The following is a 27,448-nucleotide window of genomic DNA, read 5'->3' as shown; positions in this document are numbered from 1 at the left end:
TCTTTTTTAAAATGTATGAATTTAGGGCTACTTTCTTGTATATATATATATATATATATATATATATATATATATATATATATATATATATTATATATATATATATAACAGGATAACATATATAATATAGGATACAGGATAATATATATATATATATATATATATATATATATATATATATATCTATATATATATATATATATATATATATATAATAGAATTATAGTACCCTTTGAAATTAATAAAATAAAAATACAAATTATAACTACTAGTTTTGTTGATCACACCATCGTCAGGTTATAAATACAAATTTCCAATAAATGTTTACTAATCTATTATTGGAAATTTATTTTTTTAAACCTGAAGATGGTTTGATTACCGAAACTAATTAATAGTTATGATTTTTATTCTAATTCGGTTATTTTATTAATTTCAAAGGGTACTATAATTCTATTTTATAAATATTTCTATACTCATCAAATCAAACAATGATTAATTGATTAGGCCTATCATCTACAGATCAATATTTTTTATGACAATGAAGATAATACCTATTATTTCATAATATTCTCAATACTATCTGAAGTAGAGGACATCTGTGATTCCAATAATTAATTATCAGCACAGTCCAACATAGAATCTGAAGTAGTTTTTCAGATATCCGCGTCTCAACAACGCTCACAATACTTTTTTACTTTCCTATTACCATAGGTAAGGAAAGTATTGCTTTCCGAAAAAAATTAAGGTACCCCAATTTCTTAATTTCTATACGTTTCAAGGTCCCCTGAGTCCAAAAAAGTGGTTTTTGGGTATTGGTCTGTATGTGTGTGGGTGTGTATGAGTGTATGTGCGTCTGTGTACACGATATCTCGTCTCCCAATTAACGGAATGACTTGAAATTTGGAACTTGAGGTCCTCACAATATAAGGATCCGACACGAACAATTTCGATCAAATGCGATTTTTGATGGCGGCTAAAATGGCGGAAATGTTGTCAAAAACATGTTTTTTCGCGATTTTATCGAAAACGGCTCCAACGATTTTGATCAAATTTATACCTAAAATAGTCATTGATAAGCTCTATCAACTGCCACAGAAACAATTTCTGTAAAAATTTAAGGAGCTCCGCCCCATCTATGCAGAGTTTTATTTTAGATTCCTAATTATCAGGCTTCAGATACAATTTGAACAAAAAAATTCAAGTGGAAAAGATTGAGCATGAAAATCTTTACAATTAATGTTCAGTAACATTTTCACCTAAAAATGGAAGTAAGCTCGAAATTCGAGAAGATGTGATTATTCAATTGCAAACTGTTGGCAACTGTTGATTCTATTAAATCATTCACTATGAAGAGATAGCAGACCTCGTGTGGCTGCAGCGTTATAGAGTCCTATCACCAGCTGGCTCAGATCTTAGAATAGTAGACTTGAGATACTCGTGAACACTAGCGTCAGGTGATCAATTTTCATAACGGCAAGGAAAGTTGTGAGAGTGCGCCACACCAGATTTTTTACTAAAACATAACAGAACTTACTGTATTAACACTACGGTATCGTAATCATCATGACTAAATTCAACTTCGAGTTTCCAATAAATCATTATTGAATTTCACTTTTTCATAGTTACAATTACATTTTTGAAATATATTTATGTTTTTAGATTCCATAAAACTATCCACATTTCACTTTTTTCCATATCTATCAAATTCCTAACTTCTCTTTTCTCTAAATCTATATTCATAAATAATATACTCACCACTGGATAGCTACACGCTGTTTACTCATACCTTCAGCCACATCAAATGGTTATCTGATTCTAAAGTCTGTGATATTTATACATTCTGATATAGGCCTAATTCTAAATTTTCAGAATAATGGGTTATTCACGATATTATTGTAGTGTAAGAAGTGAAACTTTCAGTGGAAATAATAGTAGAGGAGAAATATCTTCAATTTGTTGAATCTTTAAAGTTGAAAATTTGGAACTATTCTTTAATTTCTTAATCTAGATGAAAATACCAATAAAAAATTACAGTGAATAATTCAATTGATTGGAATTATTTTACTCAGAAAGTAATCAGCCAGTCACCTATACTCTATATTATTATTCAAAGGAATGAAGGATTAATAGATGTAGAAATTATTAATTCTTATTCTTACATTGATAGTAAAGAATAAATTCAACTCGACATTAAATTTTCATATCAGTAGAATGTTGAGTGTTGAAAATATGACAAAATGGTTAAGAGATACAAGGCTATTTCGATATCGTTGAATCATTAAGGAAATAGTCCAGTCAAATGGTCGTTTTCAGAAAAAAGCCACGAAATAATTTTTTTCGACGGTTCTTTATGTATTTTGGGGCGCTGAATTCGAATCTGAAATTTGCTGACACGCCAGAGGGCAGCTTCACCCTCAAAACCCCTAAAATTTCGGACGTTTTTTAATTTTTCCATTTAATCTCGAAAAGTTTCTGGAGAAAAATCATTCTTTAAAAAATTAAAGATAATAAAATTTCCAATCAATTGTGTGGTTGCGCAGGACTCTACCATTTTTGGTTCCAGAGCTACGAATTTTCAAAAAAGGGGTATTTTTTAAAGGGGTTTCATTCAAAATTATGCAAACCTACCACTTCTACAAACCTATTTTTCCAGCAATGATAAAAAACCACACATAACGTGAAAGAACAATCAATTCTGAACAGGATTCCTTAGGAATTTTTCAATTTAGTATTGTGGGAGGGGGAATACTCCCAAAAATAGAAAAACCTGCTCTACAGTCAAAATACAAAATTTTCATTATAATACCTTTTCAAGGCCTTCCTAACAAAAAAAAAAAAAAAAAATAAATAAAATACATATTTAGACTGAAATCATCTTACCAGGGTTATGTTCTATGAGAATCACCTGTTAGATACATTTAATTTCGGTATTTCCTTGTGGGGGGGGGGGTTATGCATAAGGATACATCAAGGATCAAAACTTTAAACACTTATAACTTTTAGCAGAATGATCAGATCTCCTCGTACTACAGCTCATTCTCCTCAGCTCGTCAAGGCGGTTGAAAATCATGTTATTCAGGTATCATAACTGAAATTTGATGTAAAAATAAAAAAATCCTCCTTGAGTGTATTTTAGCCCATATTTACATACACAAAAAAATCGCCAATGTCTATATTCAAAACTGTGTATCTTGGTAACACGAAATGATAAAAAATGATACTTGGTCTTGATTTGAAGACCATCTCCTCTTTCATGCGAGGTAAATAATTTTTGTAAAAAAATAATCGTGAAGCGAGATACGTTTGTTTCAAAAAATCAAGAAATTTGCTATATTTTCCTCATTTTTACAGTCTCGACAGTTTTTCGATAATAAAAAGTGATGCAAGATGGATTTAAGGCAACGCAGTTTATAGAGCATGTAATTCTCTTACATTTCAGATTAATCGAAATTCCTTATCATTATTGTACTCGTTTTAGAGACTCTTGAATAACAGTGAAATCACAGAAAAAAATGAGAAAATATAAATAATCATTTCTCAATTTGCTGTAACTTAAGAACGTTATTGAAATCAGAAGTATGATTCATGGGAGCGAAAAGAGGAGAAAATTCTCTACAAACTTGACTACTTTTTGGATTTTTTATTATGCAAGACTGAAAATGAGGAAAATATTGCAAATTTCTCGCATTTTCAAAGTAGTGTATCTTGTGAAACACTTCAGATAAAAATCCAAATAGGAGTCAAGATTGTAGAGAATTTTCTCCTCTTTTTGCTCCCATGGATCATACTTTTGACTACAATACCGGCCTAAACTTACATCCAATTGAAAAAAGTGATGATTTTTATTTTCTCACTTTTTCTGCGATTTTACTGTTTTCAAGAGTCTCTAAAACGAGTACGATATTATAGAGATATAAGTGTTTTAATTTTTATCTTTGATGTATCCTTATGCATAACCCACCCCCCCCACTAGGAAATATTGAAATTAAATGTATCTAACGGGTGATTCTCATGAAACATATAACCCTCGTAATATGATTTCAGTCGAAATATGTATTTTTTGTTAGGAAGGCCTTGGAAATGTATTATAATGAAAATTTTGTATTTTGACTGTAGAACATAATTTTCTATTTTTGGGTGTATTCTCCCTCCCACCACTACTATATTCGAAAAGGATTCCTGTTCGTAATTAATTGTTCTCTCCAAAATACATATAGAACCGTCGAGAAAAATACTGGACTAAAATTGAAATAACATGTTGTTTGCTAAGAAGGTGACTTTTAAAATCGTTGGATGGTTGGAAATAATATGAGTTGCAGCTCGACTTCACAACTCGAGATCGAGTGAATGTTGAGAAAATAAATTGAACGGACGAGAGACAATTTATTAAAGAATAATAATTGAGAGAAGTCTGTCTTGTCTGGCGGTCATTGAAAGTTTGTTGAACTGTATTCGGTCGTTCGTTTTGCTTTCTCTTTGTGCAGCTTTGTTTAGTAGTCAGGATGTATTCTCAACGATGACCTGGATCAGGTCCTGGTATCGTTGGAAGGTTGCCAAAGCATCGGATTATTATTCTTTCGTCTGAAAACATTTTCAATTCAATTTAATAAATCTTTTCTCGGAATTAAATCGGAATTAAATATTTTACTCCACTCGAAATTAAATCATTTATTCCATTTTATTCTTTCATCTGAAAACATTTTTAATTCAATTTAGTAAATCTTTTTCTCGTAATTAAATCTTTTATTCCACTGGAAATCAAAACGTTTATTCCACTCTATTCTTTCCTCTGAAAACATTTTAAATTCAATTTAGTGAATGTTTTCTCGGAATTAAATCTTTTATTCCACTGGAAATCAAAACGTTTATTCCACTCTATTCTTTCCTCTGAAAACATTTTAAATTCAATTTTGTGAATGTTTTCTCGGAATTAAATCTTTTATTCCACTGCAAATCAAAACGTTTATTCCACTTTATTCTTTCATCTGAAAACATTTTACATTCAATTTAGTTAATCTTTTCTCGGAATTAAAACTTTTACCCCACTCAGGCATATCTCTGGAGATTTAAAATTAAATTCTAATTCAATTTAGAAAATATTTTCTCAAGATTTTAAATTCAATTCAGTAAATCTTTTCTCAAGATTTAAAATTAAATTCTCATTCAATTTAGTAAATCTTTTCTCAAGATTTAAAATTAAATTCTAATTCAATTTAGTAAATATTTTCTCAAGATTTAAAATTAAATTCTAATTCAATTTAGTGAATCTTTTCTCAAGATTTAAATTAAATTCTATTCAATTTAGTAAATCTTTTCTCAAGATTTAAAATTAAATTCTAATTCAATTCAGTAAATCTTTTCTCAAGATTAAAATTAAATTCTTATTCAATTTAGTAAATCTTTTCTCAAGATTTAAAATTAAATTCTAATTCAATTTAGTAAATCTTTTCTCAAGATTTAAAATTAAATTCTAATTCAATTTAGTAAATCTTTTCTTAAGATTTAAAAATAAATTCTAATTCAATTTAGTAAATCTTTTCTCAAGATTAAAATTAAATTCTTATTCAATTAAGTAAATATTTTCTCAAGATTTAAAATTAAATTCTAATTCAATTTAGTAAATATTTTCTCAAGATTTAAAATTAAATTCTTATTCAATTTAGTAAATCTTTTCTTAAGATTTAAAAATAAATTCTAATTCAATTTAGTAAATCTTTTTTCAAGATTTAAAATTAAATTCTAATTCAATTTAGTAAATATTTTCTCAAGATTTAAAATTAAATTCTAATTCAATTTAGTGAATATTTTCTCAAGATTTAAAATTAAATTCTAATTCAATTTAGTAAATTTTCTCAAGATTTAAAATTAAATTCTAATTTAATTTAGTAAATATTTTCTCAAGATTTAAAATCAATTCAGTAAATCTTTTCTCAAGATTAAAATTAAATTCTAATTCAATTTAGTAAATATTTTCTCACGATTTAAAATTAAATTCTTATTCAATTTAGTAAATATTTTCTCAAGATTAAAATTAAATTCTAATTCATTTAGTAAATCTTTTCTCAAGATTTAAAATTAAATTCTATTCAATTTAGTAAATATTTTCTCAAGATTTAAAATTAAATTCTAATTCAATTAGTAAATATTTTCTAAAGATTTAAAATTAATTCTAATTCAATTAGTAAATCTTTTTTCAAGATTTAAAATTAATTCTTATTCAATTTAGTAATCTTTTCTCAAGATTTAAAAATAAATTCTAATTCAATTTAGTAAATCTTTTTTCAAGATTTAAAATTAAATTCTTATTCAATTTAGTAAATATTTTCTCAAGTTTTAAAATCAATTCAGTAAATCTTCTCTCAAGATTTAAAATTAAATTCTAATTCAATTCAGTAAATCTTTTCTCAAGATTTAAAATTAGATTCTAATTCAATTTAGTAAATCTTTTCTCAAGATTTATCAAGACATGCGTTCTGAAATCGTGGAATGATTGTAAAAATAGTTTCCACTCGAGTCTTTTTGAAATTTAAGGATTTAATTTTCTGAAACTATAATTCAATTCAAATATTTCTGGTCTATTTAAGTAGAACAAGTATTTTTGTTATAATTTTTTCAAATATTTCCAAGACAAACATTTTCATCATCTCTGGATCACATGTAAATCAATAAGTAAGATGGTATTATACCATTGTTCATCATTCCTTGATCACCGTCTACAAGTACTGTAACTTTCTAGTGATGATCCATTGATGTTGTGTTTAGGTTCTATACCATAGAGTAAAGATATTTCACTAGATTATTTTTCTCTGGTTCTATTGCAGAGGAGCCCTATATATTATAAAGTATAAATGATATAATATAATAGCTAATTCAAGAATAACGATTGAACTAACCATTATATTATACCATTTATACTTTATAATATAGGGTTCACCTGCAATAGAACCTGAGAAAAATAATCTAGTTAAATATCTTCACTCTATTTTTAATAATTCCATTAGTCATGGAATATTCCCTTAGTCATTAATATCACTATCATCTACTAATTATTACTTTAATCTTTTTTCTTGTCTAAAAATTGTCTAAAATTTACACAGTAACATAATAAATGAAATATTAATAAACATTTCCTCTTACTCTCCTCTCTTCTTTTTTTCTATCTCTCTCTCTCAATCTCTTTTCCAAACTCATTCTCCTAAGCACAATATAATAATATACTATAATAATCCATTAGCCCAGGCAATGAATGCTCAAAAAAAGGTATAGAGGGAAAAGTTTGGAACACAATTTTTGACCTCGCTGCTCTTCTAAGGATAGAAAGGGGGTAAAGGTATCAAAAGTCCTCACTCCTACCCCCTGTGCTAAGGGGTGGGGGTGGTTTTGGAGTATCATATTTTGGTTTTTTGCACATATCTCAAACAATATGCGTCTTTCCGAAATTTTTGTCTAATACAAAATTAATGCTTACAAATTAGCCTACAAGTTTCATCTGTAACATTTTTCCATATTTCTTTTAGTTTTCTAGATATTGAGCTCTCGAAAGAATCACATTTCAAGCTGATTGTTTCATCTCTATTGCCTTATAACTTTTCAACGATTCATTGAAAAAATCTGTGCTAATCATGAGCTTATAGAGCATAATATCCTCTTGAATTTTATGTAATATTTCATAATTTTACGCATCTCCCTACGATTGTTACAGCCGTTATAGTGTTGAGTCGCAAGTCAAGTTAATCATCAGTTTAACAAAAAAAGATAAATTTAACAGGGAAATTTGGAGGGAAAGTTTGGAACACAATATTTGACTTTGCAACTTGGTTCGGACTAGTTAGAAGGTGAACATATATCAAAAGTCCTCATTCCTACCCTTTGTGCTTAAGGAATGAGGGTGATTTGAAAGTTTCGTTTTTTCATTTCTGACTTACATCTTGGAAACAATGCATTTTAGCGACATGACTAACTGAACAAAAATGAAGCTGGATAAATTTCCTACAAGTTTTCTTCAGTAGAGGTTTGTGATATCTTCTTTAGTTTTCGAGATATTCACTTTTAAAAGTGTGAAATTTTTGAAAATGACTCAAAAATTATTACTCAACAACAATGCAAAAAAATAAATACTGGACGTTAGGTTGTAGAGGAATCAATTCTCTTTCATTTGATGTATTATTAAACCATTCTATGCTTTCCATCAATTGTTATAGCAGCTTTAGCGTTGAGTGTGAAATTCTCAATACAGCAACAATAGATCATTATTTTGACAATGTAATTTTGCCAGAATATCTGGAACACAATTTTTGACCTCGCTGCTCTTCTAAGGATAGAAAGGGGGTAAAGGTATCAAAAGTCCTCACTCCTACCCCCTGTGCTAAGGGGTGGGGGTGGTTTTGGAGTATCATATTTTGGTTTTTTGCACATATCTCAAACAATATGCGTCTTTCCGAAATTTTTGTCTAATACAAAATTAATGCTTACAAATTAGCCTACAAGTTTCATCTGTAACATTTTTCCATATTTCTTTTAGTTTTCTAGATATTGAGCTCTCGAAAGAATCACATTTCAAGCTGATTGTTTCATCTCTATTGCCTTATAACTTTTCAACGATTCATTGAAAAAATCTGTGCTAATCATGAGCTTATAGAGCATAATATCCTCTTGAATTTTATGTAATATTTCATAATTTTACGCATCTCCCTACGATTGTTACAGCCGTTATAGTGTTGAGTCGCAAGTCAAGTTAATCATCAGTTTAACAAAAAAAGATAAATTTAACAGGGAAATTTGGAGGGAAAGTTTGGAACACAATATTTGACTTTGCAACTTGGTTCGGACTAGTTAGAAGGTGAACATATATCAAAAGTCCTCATTCCTACCCTTTGTGCTTAAGGATGAGGGTGATTTGAAAGTTTCGTTTTTTCATTTCTGACTTACACGCATGTATCTTGGAAACAATGCATTTTAGCGACATGACTAACCGAACAAAAAAAGCTGGATAAATTTCCTACAAGTTTTCTTCAGTAGAGGTTTGTGATATCTTCTTTAGTTTTCGAGATATTCACTTTTAAAAGTGTAAAATTTTTGAAAATGACTCAAAAATTATTACTCAACAACAATGCAAAAAAATAAATACTGGACGTTAGGTTGTAGAGGAATCAATTCTCTTTCATTTGATGTATTATTAAACCATTCTATGCTTTCCATCAATTGTTATAGCAGCTTTAGCGTTGAGTGTGAAATTCTCAATACAGCAACAATAGATCATTATTTTGACAATGTAATTTTGCCAGAATATCTGGAACACAATTTTTGACTCTGCAGCTTAATTGAGACTAGTTAGAAGCTGAATATATTGAAAATGCTCATCCCTAGCCCCTGTGCTAAAGGTGGAATACCGGCAAGTTGACACTTGTTGCTGTAGGTAGGCTATTTATAATTTCAACACTGAAGCTGCTATAAATATAATAAATTAAGCTGCTATAATATCATATTCAAATTGTCCGGAAGTCTTTAGTTACTTACACAGCGGCCATTTTGCTGTTTTCACTTTATTTTGTTTTACAAATCAATGTTTCACTTTATTCACTGTTTTCACTTATTATTTTTTTCTATATAATGGTTGAGCATACGAAATTGAAACTTTGCACAATCATTTATAACAACTAGACAAAGCTACAAAAATATTAAGATAATTTATCCAATTCATAAAACAAAATGGCGGCCATTTAAAATTTTGATTCTTAAATAACTCAAAAACCGTTGGTTTTACAAAAAATTACAGGAATAACTTTTTTTAGTAAATTTAATTACTTATCGTTTCGCACCAGAGTGTTTAATATTGGACCAATATTAACTGATATATAGCAGCCTAAAGCTGAGTTTTCGTTTTGGGTTCATGCCATTGACGACCTCGACAGGATGATGATCTCAGATTGGGTAGATTTCAATTTGTCTAAATAACCTAAAAGAATATGTTCAAATTATGTTTTAATGTGGGAGGTTGAGTTTTTACTTTCAAATGGCAGTATTGAAATACTATTAGAAATGTTTTGATTGTTGAATAATAAAGACAAATAATGAAAAGTTATTTGATCAGCTGTTTTAGCAAACTTGAAATTTGGACAATATAAATGTCAAGAATGCTTGTTGTCGTCGACTGCGGAAGTTTAGACACAAACGAAAATGCATCTTTAGTGATAGGTGACCATTGAAAGTTTGTTGCAGTGTAAACCAAGGCATGCTGATAGAGTCGCCTCAATGATGCAACAATCTCTATTTGCATTGCATGTTAATAGTAAGCGATTTTAGGCCATTTGAAACAATAAAATAACTTCAAAGGTGGGTCACCAGCCACTAAAGCTGCCATATCACAGTTAATATTGGTTCAATCTTGAAAAATCTATTACCAATCGATAGACAATTAAATTTACTAAAAAAAGTTATTGTTGTAAAATGTTTGTAAAGCCATCGGTCTCTGAGTTATTTAAGAAACAAAATCTTTAATGGCCGCCATTTTTTTTCGTGAATTTAAAAAAAAACTATTATAATGTTTTGTAGCTTTGTCTAGTTGTTATAAATTATCGTGTAAGTTTCAATTTTGTATGTTTAACCATTATTTAGAAAAAAAATAATATGTGAAAAGCAACATGGCCACTGTGTGAGTAACTGAAGACTTCCGGACAATTTAAATATAATATTTAGATATGTTTGTTACCCAGGAACAATGCCCTAGAGTATTGGTCGGGAGTTTGTAAACACTCTGTATATTATAAAATATAAATAATATAATAGTTAATTCCATTAGTCATTAATATCACTATCATCTACTAATTATTACTTCAATCTTTTTTCTCGTTTTACTAATTTTCCTCACATTTTAGGTAAAAATTAATTTCTTATTTTAATATATTATTTTTTTTGAAAATGAAAGTGTAGCCTATATTGAATATTAAAATTGTCTAAAAATTACACAGAAACATATTAAATGAAATTTTTAAACATTTCCTCTTACTCTCCTCTCTCACTTTTTTTTTCTCTCTCTCTCTCCTTTTCTTTTCTTTCACACACTCATTCTCCTAAGCACAATAATAGACTATAGTATATGGATAGGTGCAACTATGAATAAAATATTAAGTTCTCTTATGCATTATTCAATACTTCTCTTCCAAATCAAATAACTCACTGTTATAAAATCTGCCAAGCGGTAGAAAGAAGCTGTATATAGTTATATTATTTGTGTGATGTGCGACTCGTCTTGGAAGGTTGCAATGCATCGAAATTCAATCTTTTATTCCACACAGGCTTCTCTCTAAACACTTATTTATTCTTGATTCAATTAAGTAAATCTTTTCTTAAGATTTAAAAATAAATTCTAAAATCTTTTCTCAAGATTTAAAATTAAATTCTAAATCAATTTAGTAAATCTTTTCTCAAGATTTAAAATTAAATTCTTATTCAATTTAGTTAATCTTTTCTCAAGATTTAAAATTAAATTCTTAATCAAATTAGTAAATCTTTTCTCAAGATTTAAAATTAAATTCTAATTCAATTCAGTAAATATTTTCTCAAGATTTAAAATTAAATTCTTAATCAATTTAGTAAATCTTTTCTCAAGATTTAAAATTAAATTCTAATTCAAGTAAGTAAATATTTTTTCAAGATTTAAAATTAAATCCTTATTCAATTTAGTAAATCTTTTCTCAAGATTTAAAATTAAATTCTAATTCAATTCAGTAAATATTTTCTCAAGGTTTAAAATTAAATTCTTATTCAATTTAGTAAATATTTTCTCAAGATTTAAAATTAAATTCTAATTCAATTTAGTGAATATTTTTTCAAGATTTAAAATTAAATTCTTATTCAATTTATTCAGTAAATCTTTTCTCAAGATTTAAAATTAAATTCCAATTCACTTCAATAAATATTTTCTCAAGATTTAAAATTAAATTCTAATTCAATTTAGTAAATTTTTTTTCAAGATTTAAAATTGAATTCTAATTCAATTTAGTAAATATTTTTCAAGATTTAAAATTAAATCCTTATCCAATGTAGTAAATCTTTTCTCAAGATTTAAAATTAATTCTAATTCAATTCAGTAAATATTTTCTCTAGATTTAAAATTGAATTCTAATTCAATTCAGTAATCTTTTCTCAAGATTTAAAATTAAATTCTAATTCAATTTAGTAAATATTTTTTAAAGATCTAATATTAAATCCTTATTCAATTTAGTAAATCTTTTCTCATGATTTATAATTAAATTCTTATTCAATTCAGTAAATATTTTCTCAAGATTTTAAATTAAATTCTAATTCAATTTAGTAAATATTTTTTCAAGATTTAAAATTCAATTCAGTAAATCTTTTCTCAAGATTTAAAATTGCATTCTAATTCAAGCGGTAGAAAGAAGCTGTATAGAGTAATATTATTTGTGTTGTATGCAATTTGTCTTGGAAGGTTGCCAAAGCATCGAAATTAAATCTTTTATTACACTTAAAATTCTCTCTGAACAGTAATATTCTTTTTTTAATTTAGTAAATCTTTTCTCAAGATTCAGAATTAAATTCTAAAATCTTTTTTCAAGATTTAAAATTAAATTCTATTCAATTTAGTAAATCTTTTCTCAAGATTCAAAATTAAATCCTAAAATCTTTTCTCAAGATTTAAAATTAATTCTAATTCAATTTATTAAATCTTTTCTCAAGATTCAAAATGAAATTCTAATTCAATTTAGTAAATCTTTTCTCAAGATTTATCAAAATATGCGTTCTAAAATCAAGTATTTTTAATATTTTAAGACTAAATATTTTAAAACTATACAATTCAATTCAAATATTTCTGTTCTATTTATTTCTGAATAATCGACCAAGTATTTTTGTTATAATTCTGTTCAAATATTTCCATGACAAACATTTTCATGATCACTCACGATCACATGGAAATTTATAAATAAGATGATATGATACCATTGTTCATCATTTCTTGAACAGCATCTACAAGTACTGTAACTTCCTAGTGATGATCCATTGACGTTGTTTTTAGGTTCTACCATAGAGTAAAGTAAATTGTCCAGTTTATTTGTCTCTGCCTCTGTTGGAGGTGAGCCCTATGTAATATATAATATTATTATAAAATATAAATAATATAATAGTTAATTCCATTAGTCTAGATCACTATTCCATTAGTCATTAATATCACTATCAGCTACTAATTATTAGTTTAATAGTTTTTTCGTCACATTTCCAGTAAAAATTCGTTTCTTATTTTTCCAACATTTTTATAATAATAATTTTTTTTTGAAAATGGAGATTGTAGCCTATATTGGATATTGGATAAAATTGTCTAAAAATTAATATAACAATATTAATAAACATTCCCTCTTACTCTCCTCTCTCTCTCTCTCTCTCCTCTCTCTCTCTCTCTCTCTCTCTCTCTCTCTCTCTCTCTCTCTCTCTCTCTCTCTCTCTCTCTCTCTCTCTCTCTCTCTCTCTCTCTCCTCTCTCTCTCTCTCTCTCTCTCTCTCTCCTCTCTCTCTCTCTCTCTCTCTCTCTCTCTCTCTCTAATTCTTTCCAAGGAATGGACATCTCCTAAGCACAATAATATATGTAGTATATGGATAGGTGTGACTATCAACTTCAATTAACCTTAAGTCACTGATTTTTGAATATTTTATATAGGAATCAAATTCCTTTTAAAAAATATTCTCAAAACAAATATAAACATTTTGTTTTCAAATCTTAAACTTTTTGGTAAATTTTTGTTACAACTAAATCAAATAAATTTAATATTGAGTTTTCGTCTGCATTTTTCAATTCTCTTCCAGATCACAATAACTTACTGTTCCTAAATCTCCTGCCAAGCGGTAGGAAGCTTTCCAGTTTATTATTCTTGTAGTATGCGCATGTGATTGTTAGAGTTAGGCTTCTTGCAAGCTCTATAAAATCTTTCTGTAGAACTTTCTTCTTAGAATCACTATGGCGCAATCTGATACTGGTTCTCGCAGTCCTTGAAGTTATCATTGGTGGTGGAAGGGGAAATCGGATAACCAGCTTATTCGTTTGCTCACTTCACTTGTTGAGTGGCTTTGGTCATGTAACATTCTGGCGGATGCGTATCAGCACTGAGTGCTACAGAGCTATTGTTTTTGTCATAAGTAGAATAAAATTGATACCTATAAAAATGGAATATTTAACACTTTACTTTGTTAATGTTGTCAATACGCTCTACAAACTAGTATTTGTTCACACATTATCTAAGTCGGCAGCAGAGGTCAAGTACATTATGCTCTATGTAACACGCGTTGCTATACTCACCCGTAGTTTACTTACTAAAGTAAACGTTTTTAATTTGCATATTTTCCAAATTTCTATGGTTCAAAATCAACAGAATTGACTCTCATTTAATGTTCATTCATTATATTCCATAGCAGATACATTTGAGCTAGATCTGATAGAATAGTGAATAGCTTCTTCTCGTACTATTTTGAATTTTTTTATTCTTCCAATATCATTAAGCCAGATACCTCTGAGCTGAAAGGATAGGTGTCAATATATCTGAAATAATGGAAAATAGCTTCTTTTTGCATTATTTTCAACTTTTTTATTATACTTCTAATACCTCACTTCTGTTTAAGATAGATGTGGCGTTGGTTTGATAAGTTTATATCTACTCCATCGATCAAAGTTTTATTGACTCATAACTTTGTTCAATTTTGAGTAAAAGTTTTAAAAATATTTATTTTGTTTGAACACTACCCATTTGGGAAAAAAACTACATATTTTTGGGACTAAAAATTTACAATTCAATACTAAGTAACATTAGGGAAAAATTCAATAGACACAAGTTCAAGAAAAGTTTATTTTCCTGGTTAGTTGATATTGGAGTAGAAAATTGTGAAAATTTAGTTAGACTGTAAATATTGCAATTTTTTATTCTTCATTCTTTTCCTTTACTAGTTTTTTATTTTCAAAAAATAACTTTCTGTTTATTATCCTTAATAGAACATTAATACTTATCTACTAATTTCATATTTTTTTGGTACTATAAATTTTTACTAATTTCAATATAAAAAACTTTAACTCTATATCACTGAATGAAGTTTGTAAATAATTATTATAACACGGAACATGCAACTAATAACTTATACCCCAACACATATAATTTATAGTGGGGTGTATATTTATTCATTGAATATCTTTGCCTATTAAGAAATTATTAAATGCATAAAACTTCATTGTTTTAATCGTATTAATTGTTATAGTATTCTAATTTGTAATTGTAAATTCTAAATTAGTAATTGTTTTTTGTTGTTTTTTTATGAATAAACTTTGATTTGATTTGATTTGTTTTTACATATTATCTAAATATGTAATTGGCTGAGGAAGATAGAAAAAAAACTCTTGAAATGAAGAATGTTCGTAGTGAAATTGAATTTTATTCACAACACTGACATGTTTTACAATATTATTATAATACAAATAGAACAGTATCATGAACTTTAGTAGCTTAACAGCTGAGGTTGAAGTTCTACACTATTGTACATAATCATATTATGAACAAAACAGTCACTCAATTTTAATAACTAAAAAATAATTCTTTGTCAATTTCACTCAAATGGAAATACAGTAGTCAATTTCACTCAAATAGAAATAGAGCCCTAGTAAAAAAATAGAACCTGAAAAACAAACAAAATATCTATTATTTTCCTCGAAGTAATCATCTCTACAGTAAATATATAAAATAAGAAATAATAAACCTCTGTCCCGAGTAACATTTTGAACAATTGAGTCAAAAACAGTCAAATTGAGCATTAGTGGAGTGACAAATAAAGACAAAAGCTAAATTTAGTGATAAAATAGTACAAACGGTGGAATTAAAGGAAAAATATAAATTCAGTAAAACAGATTTGCGCAGAATAACAAAAATGCAAGAGAGTCCAAGTAAAATGAAAACAGTGGCAAGTGTCTTGAGGTGGTGGGAAAAGAAGAGCAACGAGAAATAATGTAAATGAAGGATTTTTTCGGCCTCTAGAATATTTCCTCCTCAATGGCAATCCAAACCTCCTCAATAGAATATCCACTCCTCAATTTCATTCCTGAGCTTTCTGCTCCTGCTCATATTTTCTATGAATTTAGTCGGAATTAAATTTATCAGCCTGTGAGAGACGTAAATAAATTATCTAATACACACATTAAAGTCCATCCTATCTTGCTGAAATATGCCTCTAGTAGGGCGCAAGTTTAAGTTAGAACCGGTTACACGCCTATTGAATTTATCTTTATTGTTTTTCATGTAAAAAGTTTAATTTTAGATTCCCAATTATCAGGCTTCAGATACAATTCAAACAAAAAATTCAAGTGGAAAAGATTGAGCATGAAAATCTCTACAATTAATGTCCAGTAACATTTTCACCTAAAATTGAAAATAAGCTCGAGAAAATGTTATTATCCAATTGCAAACTGTTGGCAACTGTTGATTCTATTAAATGATTTACTATAAAGAGATAGCAGACCTCGTATGTCTCCAGCGTTATTGTCCTGTCACCAGCTGACTCAGATCTTTGTTTATAAGTAGACTTGAGATGCGCGGGAACACTAGCGTCAGGTGATCAATTCTCATAACGGCAAGGAAAGTTGTGTGAGTGCGCCACACCAGATTTTTACTTTCCTTGCCCTATTACCATAGGTAAGGAAAGTATTGCTTTCCGAAAAAAATAAGGTACCCCAATTTGTAAATTTTCATCTACACGATATCTCATCTCCCAATTAACGGAATGACTTGAAATTTGGAACTTAAGGTCCTTCCCCTATAAGGATCCGACATGAACAATTTCGATCAAATGCAATTCAAGATGGCGGCTAAAATGGCGAAAATGTTGTCAAAAACAGGGTTTTTCGCAATTTTCTCGAAAATGGCTCCAACGATTTTGATCAAATTCATACCTAAAATAGTCATTGTTAAGCTCTATCAACTGCCACAAGTCTCATATCTGTAAAAATTTCAGGAGCTCCGCCCCATCTATGCAAAGTTTGATTTTAGATTCCCAATTATTAGGCTTTTTAAAATTTAGGATTTTTACAATTTAAACAAAAAATTTCGAGTGGAAAAGATAGAGCATAAGAATCTCTACAATTAATGTCCAGTAACATTTTCACCTAAAATTGAAAATAAGCTCGAAATTCGAGAAAATGTTATTATTTCAATTGCAAACTGTTGGCAACTGTTGATTCTATTAAATCATTCACTATGAAGAGATAGCATACCTCGTGTGTCTCCAGCGATATAGTCCTGTCACCAGCTGGCTTAGATCTTTGAATAGTAGACTTGAGATGCGCGCGAACACTAGCGTCAGGTGATAAATTTTCATAACGGCAAGGAAAGTTGTGTGAGTGCGCCACACCAGATTTTTGAATTATGAAAAGCTTTTTAAAAAGTTTTGTATTCAAAGTTTCACCCCAAGCCCGTATACCATATTGTATAACCGATTGTGCATATGAGAAGTAAATTAGTTTTGTAATTTCCAAGCTAATCAGTTGTCTAATTTGATACAATTTATATATTAGGAATTTCAGGTTTTAGCACGTATTATTTATATGAGTGTTCCACCTGAGATAAGGATCTATCAGAATCCCTAAATATTTTACATGGTCTTTTTATGAATCTCTGGACAAGGACAAAAGTCTGCAAGAATCTGGTTATTACAGTCAACTCAGTGCATTCTAATGCTCTCCAATGTCTGATGTTGTGTTGAGGCAGTAGGTGAAAAAGTCATGAAGACGCTTTTGTCAGTATTTAAAGTTAACAGGTGTTCATCAAGCCATAGTAGGTTCACTTTTGCAGTTAGAACCTTATTTTATCCAATGTATGAAATATAATTATATTATACTGGACTGAGAAAACTAGCTGTTAAAATTGAGGATTCATTTATTCATAATATATACAATTAGTACATTATCAAAATGATAGGGGGAGGAAAAATAAGGTAAACTTGTGCTATTCTTCTTCCAAATTCAGATAACATTACTTGTCCTTGGTCGAAGCTGTGCATATACCGCAACCTTCCATGAACTGAATTGAACTCCTTCCGACTGAAGGAGCGAAATTCAAATTCACACCAGTATCCTAAGGATGCTTCAAGCAAAACACTACTATGTTATGACAACATAGTAGCCTAGTTGATGAGACAGATTTCTATCCTATAATTCCATTCCAATTGATAGTTGAAGTTGATTGGGCAAGAATCAATGTTACTGTGATCATTCATTAAAATACATCTTGAATTAATGATCACTGTCAAATAGGTTCTAGATCAAAATATTACAATGTTTTACAAAACCATTGCTTTTGAACTTCGGGGGAAGATGGGACTTTGAAGATCTAGGCTGCCTGTACCATGTATATTAACACCCTCAGAAATACAGCTTTCCCCTAATTTGTTGCGCAAACCTTGTTTTTGTCTTCCTTGACTGGGCTTTGATTCGAGATAGAAAACAACATCCCAAATACTTTACAACTTGAGAAAAGTGTCTGTGAATCATTATTATGAAGATAATTATTCATAATTAATAAAATACTGCAACATTTCCATATTATTCATTTTTATTTGTGAATTGTATAGGTTTTTCATGTTCTGACATTACCTGAAAAAAATTAGAAAATAGATTGAAACAATTTTTTTTTATTTTTACAGGAGACCTGTAGCCACAACCTACAACATTATAAAGGGCAAAAAAACTCCTGGACCCATAAAAAGGTGATTAGTATAATGATTAACTTCTGTTGTTGTGATTTTAATTCAATTATATCTACTTAGGATAGTTTTGTATGGTGGGTATAAACTATGTATTGGTGCTTGTTAATATTGTATATTTAAGTTCTGACTTTTTAGTGTATTATTTGGATGAGTCCAGAATCAATTTCTCATGCAAAATTTCCATGGACTAGATCCAGAGTGGCCCGAAAACTTCGTATTTTTGGTTCATTTTCCAGTTTTAAACTATTTCCTCCAAACTTAGTCATTGGAAAGAAAAAATTTCTCTCGCCTTTTTTAAGTTGAATAAAATGTAATCATTCGGATTTCTCTATCTTCAATGAGAGTAGGCTACTGAGTTATAATTTTTTGAAAATGAGTAAAATTTTAAGTAAAAATCAATTTTGGTGAATTTCAGTCTTTAATCAACAATATCTTCCGATTGACACCAATTGAATGTATAATTCAAAAACTGTGGGTTTTATTTATTTTAAATAAATAAAATAATTACACATTAAGCCTAAAATCCTTCTGGGAGTAATTTTGTGCTCTTCAACCTGGGACCAGGTAGATCGCTCTATCTAATAGATTTCCAGGTACACCCGATAACATGCTCCTTGTATTTTGAACACCTAATTTTTAGGTTCTACACAAAATTACGCCCAGAGGGATTTTGAATTATACATTCAAATGGTGACACTTAACTGGTTAATTTCAGAATTTCAACTACGTTAAAAATATGTTGTTTAACTTGAAACAATATAATTTTTTGAATATTGAATGTATTTTCTAGATATTATATCGCAGTATAGTATATTTAATAAGAAAATATTTTTCTCCACAGTATTACTCGCCGTAGAGATGGCAGTGAAAGCGCAGCTACAGCAGTAATAATTGGCAGTTGATTACATCAACAGTAATTGCCATTGAAGGTTAGTAGTAGACATTAATGTTCCGCTATAAAATCACATACTAAACGTTACAGTATATTCTAAAAAAAATTATAATATTAGGTCTTAGGTATAAAGTATTTGTCGCAAAACATCATCAGCAGCTTGTCGCGAAGTCTGCCTCATGATCAGGAACCGGTGAAGCTGCTGGGCTTTGTATTGGATTTTAAACTCAGCTGGGCCAGCCACATCCAGCAGATGACTGTCCCAAATCTGTTTCTTGTTGCTCAAGCTGAGGGGACAGGTGACGGATACATATCTGGTCATGGTGTATCATGCACTATTCCACTGCCATATCTCCTAGGGTCTACTCATGTGGGGTAATTCAGCCAAGGTTGTGGACATACTGAAGCTGCAAAAACGGGCTACTAGGATTACTGCAAGCAAACATCATGCACATTGCAAGCCCATTTTTTTGTTAGGCTAGGTATCCTGACAGTAGTCAGCCACTTCCTCCTTATCTGCCTCATTTACATCAAGAAGAATCAACACAATTTGTTGACTCGGACTGATTTCTATCACCATAACACTGGGCATCGAGTGATGTTTGACATACCCAGGGTGCGCCTCCAGAGATCGCGGGTATGCTACAGGAGTGCAGCTCTCCGCTACTTCAACGGGCTACCTGCAGGAGTGAAGCAGTTCGAGAGGGTTGTGACCGGTCTTTTGAGAGCCAGGGTTTATGAGAATTTGAGATCAGTCTCAAATTCTATGTGGCTAATTTGCAAATAAGTAAAAGAGCAAGGCCTTAAAAGTTGACTAAAAGTGCTTTATCTTGATTGCCGCCATCTTGATAAATTAGTGTTTTTGTTGTTTTAACTTTTATTGTGACAATGACGCCATCGATCCCACAAATGTGGGTAATGGATGAAGAAGAAGGTATAAGGTCTTTTGGATGGAATATATCTCATTCCATTCTTAATTATAATAGTTTCATCATATCACTCAATGTTCATTATTTTACAATAAAAATAAAATAATCTCAAGTATATTGTATTGACCAATCAATATAACTAAATACTCGCTCTTATTTTTACTGAAAATATTGAAACCAGGGTGGCCACCTTCCGGGAGAACCTTGAATTCCTCATGATTTTACTAACCAGGAAAAATACCGTGAATTCCTCATGAATTTTTCCAATCACTCATGAGTTTTTTTATAAATTTCAATTAATTTAGTAAAGAAGTGTACAGTAACAATAAACTCTAATAAAAAAACACTTGATGGCTAGCAATAATAATATTGGCAATGTTCTTGTACTACCTAAACTAAAAAAAAATATCTAAAGACATCGATATTCTTGTCTTGTCAAAATTATCAATATATTTGGAAATTTAAATATGCTATTCGCATTTCGTCATGGAAGATGAAACTGAAGATTTCCATAATAAATTCTTTATGAATGTATCTTGATCCTCAAGTACCGCGGATACTCTACCTGGGAAATTTTGAAATTTTATTCTGAAAAACCGGGTTTTATTTTTTATTTTAGAATGGGTGGCCACCCTAAACACAATAGAATAGAAATCAAGCAGCCTTTCACTTCTATCACAACATGACTAATTCCAACTTTTCAAGTGTCATTTTCACTTGAGAATGGCTATTGAAGTGCCGAAACCAGTCCCGTTGTGGCAAAAGACCGCTTGATATTCTATTGTGTTTCCATTATAGGCCCATTTTTTAGGACACTTATTAAATGTAATGGACCATCAAAACAATAGATTTTATGGTTCATTGGATCATGTATTCATATCTTATAGATAAATCGAAAAACTTCGAAAACTATCACCAGTAAAACGGGGTTTTAGCCTTTAGAGGCTTCTAACATAAAATATACAACCACTAACAATAAATAAACCACTGGAGAATCGCAAATTATGGAACAACAATTTAACCTCAAAAAAGCAGCAAAGAAAAAATACATAACAAAAATCAGAGATACAAGAACCTAACCTATACAAGTTTGTATAGAATGAATGTATTTTTCAAACGTCAAAAAAAAATTTCTCGAAGCCTTCCGCTATGATGACACAACAATGTATGACAAGTGTATCAGGCATGTCCTACCGTTAGTGGCCAGTTACAACTGTTATAATCTTGGTAACAGCTATACTTCACAATCTTCACTTCAGGGATTAGGTTTATTAATCAACCTGTTCCGGTACCCATCTCTTTCTTGGCCTCCCTACATCTCTTTTACTTTTACTAAGTAGGCCTATAGTTTTGGACTTCAAAGGGCATTCTTCCAGTTGGCATTCTATCCAAATGACAGCACCAGTTGCGTCTATTTTGAATAACTCTTTCATGCAGAGGAGCAACCGATAAAACCTGTCTTATATCAGTATTTCTGTTTCTATAAATTCTAATCCAGCCAAATACACTCCTTAGAAATCTAATTTCTGCTCTAATAAGCTATAATAAGCTCAAATAATTACATTCAACAATTTATAAGCTCTTGGTTGAAGACTCAAAATCTCATATCCAAAAATTAACATTGCTAAACTCACTTATTTTTATATATCTTGAGTTGTAGAAGTAGATGGATTTAAAATATTATATATTAAATAAAAATAAACATTTTTCTCCACAGCATCATCATCTGTGGTGTAGTTGTGTGCGTCATCATCATCATCATCAGCGTCATCAGTGAGTGTAGTTGTAACTGAAGCGCCACTACAGTATTTTCATCATCAATCATCGATTATTGGAACTAAAACCAGCACAAAGAAGGTCAGTAGATATAACGGTTGGAGATTAATATAATCTTGTTTTTGATGTGTAATTTTCAATTCCAGATTAAATAAATATGAATAACGGGATACAGAGTGTTTCTAAACTCCCTACCAATATTTTGGGGCATTGCTCCTGGATACGAAACAAATCTGAATAGCATATTCAAACTGTCCAAAAGTCCTTAATCACTTACAAAATGAATAACCAAAAACACCGTTGTTAAATTTTAATATACTCTACAACGTCATGAACGAACTACTCAAGCCCATATTGACAGTTAAACTCTAATGCTACCTGATAAAAGAATGCTTCGAATAATCAAGTAGTCCAGTCAATATAGACATAAAAAAGGGGGTGTGCTTGCAATTTATATTGTAGTTCTGATTTTTTAATATATTATTTGGGTACATAAGAAAAGTTCAGAACCAATTTCTTCATGCAAAATTTCCTTGCGCTAGATACAGAGTGGCCCAAAAACCTCGATTTTTCGGCTCATTTTCCAGTTTTCAACTATTCCTGCCAAAATCTTGTAATCGGACAGAAAAGTTTGTTCCTGCCTTTTTTAGATCATAAAATGAGATCATTCGTAACTCTTTATCTCCAATGAGAACTGAGTTATGATTTTTCAAAAATGAGTGAAATTTGAAGGGAAAATCAATTTTGATGAATTTCAGTTATTGATCAACAATATCTTCCTATTGTTAACATTTAGATGTATTATTCAAGATCCCTCTGGGCGTATTTTTGTGTTCTATAATCTGAGATCAGGGAGAGCGCTCTATCTCAAATAGATTTCCAGGTACACTTGACAACAATGCTCCTTGTATTGTGAAAAACACCTAATTTTCAGCTTCAACCATCATCACCAACTACATTGTCCTTACATTGATATTTTGCACAATGACATAAGTTCATGAGATCATGTTCTATGAGAATCACCCGCTAGATGCACTTCATTTTAGTATTTTTTAGTGGAGAGGCGCGCTTAAGGACACCTCAAGGATCAAAATTTCAAACACTTATAACTTTTGACACAATGCTCAGATTTCATCGTGCTGCATTTCATTCTGCTCAGCTCGTCAAGGTGATCTAGAATCATGCATCATAAGTCAAATTCGGTCGAAAAATGAAAAATTTGTTGATAAGTGTACTTGAGCCCGTATTCCAATACACAAAAATTTCTATATATTTAATATCCAACTATTTAATATAATATAATAATGTTATTCCACTCTTACTGCTAATCATTCTAACGCTAGAACGTACGTTGAATTTTGTTTTGTTAAATACATGGATAAAGGAATCTGAATCTGAATATGTGACGAAAATTCAACTGAAACTAATCTGATGGTTTGTAGGATGCAGTTTCCCTATAGATGTGAAAAACTTGCTAATATGGCTTCTCAAAACTACATTTTAAACTTTCCTATTTACGAACTAAAAAAATAAATCCACAATTGGATTAAAGTGTCATTGGAGTAAAGTATTTGACATAAGATAAAATAAGACAGCTTTACCAATTCTTCACTTTTATTCTCCATTTTTGTTTTAAAATTTACCAATTGTATGATTTGTAGTAGTCACTGTGCTCGCGTTATGCACTGTTTTCTATTCTTCAATTTTCACTATTTATATTTTATTTTTTTACTATTTTTTTATTTTGTGTTTCTTCATTTCTTATTTCACAATGTTATTTTATTTTTATTCTTAATTATTTCCTATTTTTAGGTTACAATTATTTTTCTTTTGTACTTCGGTATTTGTTTTTTCCCAGTATAATAAGCTTACGAACAGACATTAGTCTTGTGAGCTTCAAGTTATTTTGCACTGTTCATAATTTCATTCATGTTAATATTATGTTATTGTTCATGTATGAATTTATACAAAAGTACAAATACATTTTATTTTGAATAGAAAATAAATTAACATTAAATTTATTGACAGAGAATGATTGAAAGGGGAGCGGGTGAGGCGTAAGTAGAAGATGATAATGGAAATATGAGTACTGAGTAGACCACCTATAATATAGGACTAGCTTCCAATTTCAAGAAAGTACATTATCCATACCGATTCAACGGTTGCCGGTATATCAGTAGACCTGAATACTTATCAATGGACTACACTTGTTACTTGTAGAGGTTTATAGAGTTATGATCTCAAAACAGCTAATAACCAAATATCAATTATCAAAAATAAACAAGATTAGAGATTATTGTTTGAGTGTGAGGATGGGCGCCGTAGTAATGAGGAGATTATGAAAAACGTAGGTGGATTTATACCTCGGTAGTAATTTGCTATTTTCATTTTTAAAGCTATCTAATTAAACTGTTGACCATTGTTCCTTGGGGCTATTTTCACAAGAAAGCATAAGACATTAAATATTTCTGGGGTATACGGTCTCCCCTTTCGGTTCCTCAAATTCCCAATTTGAGCATACTTCCTGCATAAAAGTCAAAAAGTAGACTTCCAGACTGGATTCAATCATCTGTTGATTTGAAATATAAATAGCCACCGGTCAAGATATTATTATGGGAATCATTGTATTTTAGTCTATTTCTTCTAATTGAAAGAATTCACAACAATTTTTTTATCTAAACCCATTAAAGTTTCAACTTGTGTAAACACATTGAAAATGAATTTAGTACAGCTATTACCTAAGCTGAACATGTGAATTGATTTTTCAAATCTATTCTTAATGTGTCTCTAGAAGACCAACTGAACATAGTTATCAAATTTGAACGTATTTGGTCCAGTAGATTTTTAGTTCTATTTGTTTTGAATCAATATGTGAGTGACTCGTGTCATTTCGATTTTATATAATGTACTAACTTGGAACATGATTGAAATTTATTATATTATTATTTTATTTACAGTGAAATGGGTTTAATCGCGAAAGCCTTATTTTATATAGGATTAATTAGCGATGAAGAAATGCGTCAAATCTCACGCCTTACACGATGTCGTCTGCGCCTCACACTTGGTTATCGAATATTCAACATCTATCTTCAAGCTTCAATATGCATCTCCTTCAAGTTTGTTGATAACTAGTCTATAACTATTTCTTTATGTATTTTTTATAACTATTTTAGATTTAGAAAAGAATTTTTCCTAGTAATATTATGATGAATCATCAGCTCTTATCAATCTCTCCTTCAATTAAGAAAATTGATCAATAATGAAGTAGGAAGTAAATCAATATTAAGTAGATAAATGTCAGAACACACAGACATCACGTTTATTTATACAGGATGGGTGAAAAGTCCGAGAACGGCTTAATATCTCATACACAAAGGTAATTTGACGATGGGTGTGATTGGGGATCCTACTCACATTGAAAATACTACTTTACTATAACTTTGGAAATATGGTCCGCCATGTTGAATGCAACTTTATTTTTTAAATGGGAAGGTGGTCATGCGATACATGAATTCGATACAGAATTTCAAGAATAAATGAATGGTGGAAACCGCATATCGATATCTCAAACCGTTTCGAAGATATTCACATTATTAATCAATACTATTCAAAGCAGAAAAGAGAGAGAAAAGTCCGAGAACGGCTTAGTATCTCATAGAAAAATGTGATTCCAAGGTGGGTGTGATCGGGGATCCTACTCAAATTGAAAAAAAAACTTTACTATGACTTTAAAAATCTGGTCCGCCATATTGAATACAACTTTATTTTTTTTAATAGGAAGGTGCGTTACAATGTATCAATGATTTCAATACGGAATTTCAAGAAAAAACGAATGGAGGAATCAAAGAAGGTTCTGTAAAATGGCTTAGCATCACTGGGTATGAGACTTAGCATAGACTTCAGGTCCTCCATTTTGGGCTGGGAAATTGCTTTCCCATTTGGCCATTGAAGACTCAAGGGAGAAGAAAAAATATCTTCAGAAGTACAAGGTCTGCCTCTAGAAGCCTACTTGAATATGTTGATTTCCTGCCATGTAGGATCTTCTATATTACATCTGACAAAAATGAAAAATGGCTCTTCTTTTCCTACTTCAATTTGCCTGAATTTGAACCAGTTAATTTTTTTATCATTGGTATCAGTTTTGCGATTTGTTATGTTAGTTTCTAAACTTTCAGTACTGATGAAATCATTAGTTGTCATTTTTTATTCTTGATGAAAGCATTATTTTAATGTAATCATCATCTGTGTAGATCCTTTGCTGGGTTTTGAGATGACATTCAACATAGCCAAACTCAGAGTCATTCGGTAAAAATTAATGACCAGGTATCATGAATTTCAAAGTTATTTTATTCAGTGTAGGATGGCTGGCCAATACATGTTTTAGTATCAATGTTATTTTAATATTGCGGTTCTGGCCGCCAGAAGAATCAGACCATAGCACCAATTCGTCAATTTCTAGGCAGTTTTCCATAATGTGTTTTTCCAAGCAGGAAACTATTTCCTGGGCTCCTCTTCTCTTCAACCCATACATAAAAATGACCTTTATTAGTTTTACCTGCATGAACTCCACAATTGTACATCATTATCTGACGCTTATAGTAAACAATATTTGTTGGGATCTTTGGTAAAGGTTGAAGATCAAAAGAAAGTGTTTCCTTACTTCTTCCTCAGCACACTTCAAGTCTTTATTGAATTCTTCTTTTACTTTTTCATCCAAAATCAAGTGCTCTTCATGTTCTTTTCTCAAGTTGTGTTCAATACCCTCTTCAGTAGCAGAATCTAATCGAGCTTTAAGAGAATCACACGTCGAACAAGTGACCTTTTTGAGTGGTTTTCTTCTCAGATTAAATTGAGTATAGAATATATTGTTATATTTTGATTGGATCATCAGTCTCCACTTTGTACAACTCATATAATTTAGTTAAATTATACTCTGCTGGAATAAATTGTGAATCAGTTGTAGCACGGCAATAGTGTGATTTGTATTTTGGTATCTTGTTGATGTGGTTCTTGACTTTTTCAACTTTTTCTTCACTGCATTTATTATGATCACCTATTTTGTCTGTAACAGTTGTTTGACTTCTGAGTTTTTGAAGTGCTGTGTTGAC

General features: G+C 30.1%; 1 long non-coding RNA gene across 1 annotated transcript in view; it reads left to right on the top strand.

Annotated features, from left to right (window-relative positions):
* The window catches only part of LOC120352276, a 67,085-nt gene extending 41,512 nt beyond the window's left edge, over window positions 1-25,573 (top strand). Inside the window, exons 6-9 of the long non-coding RNA XR_005571739.1 lie at window positions 18,681-18,743; window positions 19,585-19,672; window positions 22,282-22,421; window positions 25,298-25,573. This is a non-coding gene — a long non-coding RNA (uncharacterized LOC120352276). The remainder of the gene's footprint in view (window positions 1-18,680; window positions 18,744-19,584; window positions 19,673-22,281; window positions 22,422-25,297) is intronic.
* Window positions 25,574-27,448: the final 1,875 nt, after the last annotated feature.

The sequence above is a fragment of the Nilaparvata lugens genome, chromosome 1, assembly GCF_014356525.2.
Source record: "Nilaparvata lugens isolate BPH chromosome 1, ASM1435652v1, whole genome shotgun sequence".
Lineage (NCBI taxonomy): Eukaryota > Metazoa > Arthropoda > Insecta > Hemiptera > Delphacidae > Nilaparvata > Nilaparvata lugens.
Note: the sequence above shows the minus strand (reverse complement) of the source record. Positions and strands in the feature narration are given on the sequence as shown.